The 8,435-nt window shown below is 32.1% G+C and overlaps 1 long non-coding RNA gene across 1 annotated transcript; it reads right to left on the minus strand.

Annotated features, from left to right (window-relative positions):
* Window positions 1-2,056: 2,056 nt before the first annotated feature.
* LOC123659626 lies at window positions 2,057-4,187 on the minus strand. The gene is made up of 2 exons (XR_006744046.1): window positions 4,110-4,187; window positions 2,057-2,187 (listed from the first exon to the last, which is right to left on the minus strand). It is a non-coding gene; the product is annotated as an uncharacterized LOC123659626 (long non-coding RNA).
* Between the last annotated feature and the right edge of the window lie 4,248 nt (window positions 4,188-8,435).

Here is an 8,435-nt window from a genome sequence, read left to right on the forward strand (position 1 = left end):
GATTATTTTGTTTGTGATATCATGAAAGTGACAAAAAATAACACAAAGTATTGTTTCATATCATAATTATTTTTATGTTTTTTTTTCTTTTGAACATTTTACGTTTGATATGATGTAAAGACCAGTAATATTTGTTGTTTTTTTGAGAATTTTTGACGGAAAGTAATTAAACTTAAAAAAAATATATTACTATCACAGATTTTAACGTAAAATAACTAAATAACGTAAAATTGGTTAGAAGGACAAAGTTTTAGAATATTCACGATTCCGAATGCTAATCCTCAGGCGACAATATTGCATCTGGCTTACATGTGCATCTATTTTATTAATAAACAAAACAGATTTTCAGTCCAAAATATTACTTTACATTTTCACAGCTAAATCCAGCTACTTTTTAAATAAAACAGTCAGGACTTTCTGCACAAAAAGCATGAAATAATCTCCTTTTCACATTTTTTTTGTTAATTAAAATCGTTTCAAACGTTCTTCATACGCTTTTTTGGTAACATTGTTAGTGAACTTGTAAATCCTGTCCGGCGCAGTTACGTTTGTGAAATTCATTTTTAGGGGACTTTAATTGTATGTGTGTATTTAATGTGTGTACATGTATATATGTGTGTTTTTATGTTAGAGGAAATTTTAAGTTGAGTACTGTAGAGACAGATAGACTTATATCAACGTGTTACTGATGATGTGCTGAGGTCTGTTTTATTAAGGAAAAGAATTTTGAATTCTTAACAGACTTCCAAAAAAGAGGAGTTTCTCAATTCGATTGTATTTTTTAAATGTATTCGATGATTTTTTTTAATCGAATGGTAGTAAATTTTTTAAAAATCGAATTACCATTCGAGTACGTGTTATGTGGTCCCATTTAAATTTAATTAAGATCTGATAATACGTATTTCCATAAATATTTTTTCGTCGATCTACGTTGTATTATACCGCATAACTTTTCACTGGGTATACCGATTTCGATGATTCTTGTTTTAATCGAAAGCTGATGCTTGTTTTGTGGTTTCATTTAATTTGATTTAGAACAATTTTTAATAACGAGTATTTACTTGACTATTTTTTCTTCTACTTACGTTGTATTACTTGAATGTAACTGAAGTCGGTTTTTTTTTCTTTTGCGAGCAAACACAATTATTATCTAATGCCTTTAAACGAGTTTTATTTATTAAAAAAAAAAAAAAAAATAGAATTGAAGCTAAATCTATTTCGCTGTAAGACGTTCTTATTTTTTCATTTTAAGACATTTTTAAAGTCATATAAGTGTAATGGATATAATAAAAAAATCTAGAAGTAAGACAAAAAATACTTCACATATTCATTTACAGAGATTCACTATTTCAAATCAGTACTAATTTATTATTGTAAGCTTTAGTTGCAGCAACTTATGCCTTGTGGTTTAACCTAACAAACTATCTCGTGGGAATTCCGGAGTAGAGTAGCCAATATGTTTATCTAAATCTCCAACTATCTACTCGTATGTACGTAACCAGTTTCATCTCAATCTCAACAATGGTCATTGCATGAAAAAATATAAGTTAACATCCATAAATTGTCATATACGTACATTATTATAAACTTATACATTTATATTATAAAGAAGCTAAACCGTCAAAATTCGTACCGCCATATTTTTCATTTTCTTTTTAGTTCGGTTAAATTGTGTTTTTACTAGAAAAGTTTTGGAAAGTTCTAGAAAAATCGCAAAATTGTTTTTTTGCCTAAAACTCGAAAACTATAAAATTTTAGTGAATGGTTTGGTCACAGACATTAAAGTACTTAAAATTACCTATAAATATCACTATTTAGTTTTTTTTTCAGACTAACCATTCGGTCTCAAATGTGAGTTGAAAATTGATAATTTTGAGCGGTCTCTGCAAAATCCACTTTTTACATTCCAAAACTTTATTTTTTATTAGAATGGTGTTATTTGAAAAATTTCTTCTAGTTCACTACACAAGTACCTATTTAAAAAGAAAAAAAAGGATCGAAATTATTAAAATTCAATATCAAAAAACGTAGAACTCTAACAAAATAAAACTTAAAATATCGTTACTTATGATGATATATTAATATTATTAAAAATTATAATATGCAAAAGTTATGTGAGCCGTTGCCATTTAGAAGGTCCTGAGGTTCTTCGGTGGCGATGGGGTTGCTACATATATTCTGCTTGTTCTGGAAGTCGATAAAAGTGTGGTGTAATTTCTCAAGGAGAAATAAGGATTGCAAAATAGATTGTGAGATTAAACATACCCATAAACATACCCTAGAACTTTCCCTCAAGCGGCCCTTTAGAGTACAAATTGATTGAATTTTGTACACATACTTTGTCCTGATAGTAACGAATAAAAAAAAAGAGATTTAACCAATTTAATACAGTCATACTTTTCGGTGATTTATTTTTGTACGTAAATATAGATAAGTTTATATATCTTGTAGTGTCATTATCCAAAAAAATATTTTAAACTCTAAATAGGCATGGTCTGTTGAAATGTCAATATCATGATTTGGAAACAATGCTGACCTCGGAATATTCATGCAATAGCGAGAGTTAAGCTTTAATATCGAGGCAAATAAACAGGGTCGTTCCATTCTACGATTTTACTATTCTAGAATGCCTGGTGCATAATCCTGACTTTGCGTTTGCATCACTTGGTAATATGCCAAACATTAGAGAATAGAGAATGTGGATTATAGAAAAATATGCAACTTATATGAATTTTTCTAACAAAATAATTTTCAATTTAAATTGGTTATAAAATTTTGTTCATATTTGCAAAAGTAAAATGAATTCGATATAGAAGATGAACAAGAACGAATAAATATATCCGAATTAATATTTTTACAAGCTTTCATTAATATAGAATTGTGCTCATATTGTATTTCATAACGTTGAAATTATTTTCGTAGCATTGTGGACAGTGAAATTTGATAAAAAATAAAATTCTTGCGAGCTTCCTCGTTCCTAATACGCACCGCAAAAATTTGGAATGCCCTTCCGGCTTCCGTTTTTCCAACGAACTATAACTTGGGTATCTTTAAATCAAGAGTGAATAGGCATCTTTTAGGCAAGCGCGCACCACCTTAGGCTGCAGCTTCACTTGCCTTCAGGTGAGATCGCAGTCAAGCGCTAGTCTATATATTTAAAAAAAAAAGAAAAATCTGGTCTGGATGAATGTCGGATATCATGATTTTTAAGGAATATATAAAAACATTTTTAGAATTCATTTGCTATGTTATAGTATTCTAAATTAAATATAATGCTTCTATTTTATAGACTTACTTTTACAATATACTTCCTTAACCCTCAGTCGCTACAGCATAAAAACGATTGTGCTTTAGCGATATAGGGTTCTAGGAAAATTTCATTTCTAGTTTCTCGAATGTACCAGAAAAACAAATAGAGAAGATACTATTTTTTATAATAGTGGACGTCTCTGGCGATTTGTCCTGCGTTTAGTTTTGTGCCTACTTCTCCACTACTGATTTTTGTGGTAAACTTGTTGTTAAAAAGTATTCACTATTCTGTGTATATGTACACATCCATCAGTCATTTAAAAAAATAATAGACTACAAAAAAAGAAAATAAAAATAATAACCATTTACTCGTGGAAATTGGAGCATCAACAATTGCCTAAAAACCCTTAACTTGAATTTCTAATGCAATATTAAAGATTTTAACAATGAGTTCTCAATTGTGGTCAAAATAGTTTCGTCTGAATTTCCTTTGCCGAAGTCTAATCAAAATTTGAAGCGAACGGTACGACTGATGTTACGGGTCACTCGATTTATAAACTACCACAAAGGGCGATGGAGTACGATTTTATTATTGAAAGTTCATTTCTAGCTTCATCTATTGCCTAAAAACAATTGTAATAGTTCACAACTTATTCAATAATTCTTGCGGTATTAATAATTTTAAATTTTGTCAATAATTCTTGCAAAATACGTCAAACAAGACAGTGTATATTCTCTTTCTGAACCAAGTTGAAAATGACAACTATAAAGTGCGCGCAACGAATTTGGAAAAGCAAAGTGAGTGGTTAACCATAGGTGAGTTCTACATCTACATCCCATTAGCCCTGAAATGCACGTACCTTAATATGATTATGTCGTGTAGTGTCGGCCGAGTAGAATAGCACCACCCCCTTTCTTCCCGCGGGGGTCGTAAAAGGCGACCGAGGGAAAGACCTGGCTCAAAATTATCAGGGTCCTGGAGAAGGAAAACTTTATTTGAAACCCGGAATGGGGGTTTCCGTTAAGCATTCCTAGCATAGCACTAAAATGCGAAAGACTCCTACAGCCGAACTGGCTCCACACGTATCGACTCGTCGTTCCTGTGGACCTAGCCAGTGAGGTCGAGAGGGTGGCGCAGAGCTTAGGTAACTCTGCGTTTTCCTGAAGAGTGTTCTAGGCAACATAGTGTCCGTCTGACACTGTCTTAATCGTCTGCAATAGACGGACTAAGGTCAATGATGACTATATGATTGGTCTCTTGCCCCATTAAAATTCCATCTTAATGCTTTCCAAACGACCCTCCCAGACCAAAGTAACCTCGTAAGATGGGGGAAAGCCTCTGAAAACTTGTGGTGAGGCAGTAAGTATTGCTAGGCACTTATTGGTAGGTTGAAAGGTTCTGCTCGATAGGGTTTATTACTCACGTTGACATGATAGAGTACTCGAAGTCATACGTGAAGCCGTAAGTCTTTCAGTAGGTAGAGCCCAAAAAGGATTGACCACAAATAAATGACAAATTAACTTTATAAAGGATGGCTCAACTATCAACTCTAAAAGCAAGCCTTTCTTAATTATAGGTACGGCACCTCATCATTACAGCCTATATAATACACTGCTGGACATAGGCCTCCACAAGTTTACGCCAAAAAAAAGTGAACTCATGTGTTTTGCCCATAGTCACTACGCTGGGCAGGCGGGTTGGTGACCGTTGGGTGTACGGTACCTAATTGGACTATTTTAATGGATACGTATGACAAGCACTATAAAATCCCAGAGAATATTGGTGTTTCGCCATCCAGATCAGAAATATTCCTCTTTTATAGACACATTAAACATATAATACTAGTAGCTAACTGTACCGTGGGAAACCAACAGTCCTAAAGACCACACAATAAAATAAAATAAATATATATAATAAACGATCTAACAAACGAACTTAATAAAAATGATTATTTGGTTAATTTATACGCGGTAGAAGTAGGAGCGAGAGGTAATCTCTCTATAGAACTGCAGTAAGTTCTATTTTAGAACGAGTGTCTTAGAATTTGGCTAGGCAGGACGGGAAACTCGAGCAGTGAAGGTGAGCGTTAATGCGCATCTCAAAGGGAGCCTTCTTAAATCTACACCTAGGTCGCAAGTCCTGGGAACTCTTCTGATTTTCTCCTCCTGCCACACGATGGACCCGGCACCCGCACGGTGAATCCATGGAATACTAAGAAGTTTGTCTCTCTCTGTTTTAAAGGCTGTTTGCGATCAATTGAGATCAAGTTTCTCAAACTATTAATAACTATTATGTGTAACCCGCGATAAAATTATACCTGTACAATTTATTGAAAAAGGTAATATAAGAAGTTTGTCTCTGTTTTAAAGGCTGGTTGCGATCAAAGGTTTCTCAAACTAATATATACCTATGTGTAACCCGCGATAAAATTATATCTGCACAATTTATTGAAAAAGGTAATATATCTGCTTTATATTTATCAACACACTTATTGTTATGCCTGTAATGTGTAGAAAAAATTAATGAAATAGTAAAACTAAAATTAAGTACACATTTTTTTAAACGTAGTTTTTTTTCCGGACCTTCAATGGAAAATTACCGCTAGTTATTTTTTACTTTACATCTTAATAGTGCAGTAAAAGATAATGAACCATTTCATGTGACATTTTTCGCCAAGTTATGAGGTAAATGGGTGATCAATATAAAATATTTTCAAGGCCAGCTCTTATGCCCAGCATGATGTTATGGTCTTCCGGTCATAATATTGAAAAGGAAATACATTTGTTTATTTTTTTCCTGAAAAACATTTTGATAACTTTGATAATGATTAAAAATGATGATGATTTAAGGAATATGATGTCCATAAACACAATACATAAATGTAATGGGGATGCCATATTTATCAAAAAGATATATTATTATATTCATTTTCATATTTCATAGGTTAGTATGCATCGTCTTTTCTAGACCGTATTTTCCTCTGCAGTCCAGCTACTTGGTATTCATAAGTGCTTGGCTAACCTCAGACTATATACCTACACACTTTTTTCATCATAATTGATTAAATTACTTGTTACTTAGGATTGATTTTCGATTTGTTTCACAAGTCTTTTTAAATTATTATCATATACACTATATTTTTTCTTTATAAACATATTTTGTGATTCAGAATTTGTATGTAATATTTCAGAAATGTATTCATAAATACACTAAATAAATAAAGAGGTTGGTTAAATCATTTGTTTTGATCCACAGGTTTTGTCCACATCATTTCAGCTTACAAAAATTAATTGAACGAAAAAATATATTTCTATCTAAAAATGCTGACTGGAAAAATTTCTACTGAAGGGTAGCTCTCTTTGACGGATAACCCAATAGGTTTATTCGTCAAAGAGAGCTTAATCCGTCATAGCCAGGAGGCCTAGGCATGCCATTTATGCTAACAATATTTTCCTGTTTTGGACAGTGGATTAATTCAAATAACGGAACATGAACAAATTAGATTTAATGTTTCATTCGCTATATCCATAGCTAAATAATAATAATAATAATAATAATAATACTCTTTTATTTGCAACATCCACATAAATCAATATTACATATCCATTAAGCTAAACAATTAAATTATACAATGAGGATATCGCAAACCCGGTCTCAAGCTCGGCATATGCTGGCAGAGCTGTCAGCGCCGATCTTCCGCTTGAGCCGTCGGGTGACAACACGGTCGCACCAACACCACATACCATACAGAATCGGAATACAGAAAAAGAAGCATGAAAATTAAATGGATATAGTAAAGTATACATGGGACTAATATATGATACGGTAAAGTGAAATCCTCTGGACATTGAAAGGAATTTCGTTCTTGTTCCTATACATTAGAGTACAATTCAGCTTTGTTTACATTTGAGTTCTAAAGTAAGTAATAAAAATATTCTTTCAACATAAATAACGCTTGCTAGGTAAAATAAATAATACGTTATCCATAATCCATTTCACATAGGATGGGTACGGTGACATTTGATATGTTCCAATACACTCTCACTAATTTCAACAAATCGGATAAATATATGGTTTTAAAAATCACCAATTAGTTTACAAAGCAAACAATAATACTTGATTAGATTGAAATTGTATTTAAATATGCGTTTTTACGTTTTAAACAAAATGAAAAAGGTACAGAAAAAAATAAAATAAAAAATAAATAAATAAAATATTAACCTATAATTACAGGCATGAAACGAAACGTTCAATGACAGGGATTGACACGTAGTAATCGGCCAAAATAAACAATCGTAACGGCCATCTTGTAAATCGCGTCAACTCACTGACTCGAGATATCTCAATCAGTACAAAGCAATTTACATACGAGTCCGCCATGCAGTACCGATCGGATCAATCACAATTCAATAAGCCTTAATAATGTACTGTACAACAAAAATCAAATTACACTTACATCGTGCACAAAATTTTCCTGGCTTTGCTGGCAATGTAAAATATAGTCTTTCAATTTTAATTTATATTTGAGAAAACTTTGTGTATTCCTAATTGGTGGGGGTATGTTCTAAAGGTGTTCATTAATTAATTTGGTTTATTGATTTTTCGTATCTTCGCTATTTTACATTTTGCTAATGCCACGTAGAATAAAACACGTCGATTGGTCGATGTGGTCGAGATTACAACTTTAATAAAATTTTGGAGACCACAAAAAAAAGATGATTTATTTAACACCTATTGGTTAGGATTTTTAAAAACTTTTCTTAAGCAGGTGATAAATACATATGTTTAATACAATATAACAATATTAGACGATTTATTTACTACATGATTTATTTGCAAAACGTATGACAAATTAGTTGTCAGGACTGAGGATCATTTCACCGTGACAATTTGTTGATTGATTAACCACGTCCGACAGCACCATTAATCTAAACACTCATTCTGTAGAACGTTTACCCTTACAGGGACATCTTATTATACATACATATATAATGGCAAATTAAATAATCTTAAAACAGGATATAAAATTGGAAAAAACTTTTAGTATGTACGATTTTATTTTTGTGTTACCCACAGAGAGACCCCGTTCGAACCCCGCTGGAGCGGTCAATTTTTGATATGATATTCAAAAATTTTAGAATTCCTAATGTGTGGGTAACACAAAAATAAAATCGTACATATTAAA

This window comes from Melitaea cinxia, chromosome 14 (genome assembly GCF_905220565.1).
Source record: "Melitaea cinxia chromosome 14, ilMelCinx1.1, whole genome shotgun sequence".
Classification (NCBI taxonomy): domain Eukaryota; kingdom Metazoa; phylum Arthropoda; class Insecta; order Lepidoptera; family Nymphalidae; genus Melitaea; species Melitaea cinxia.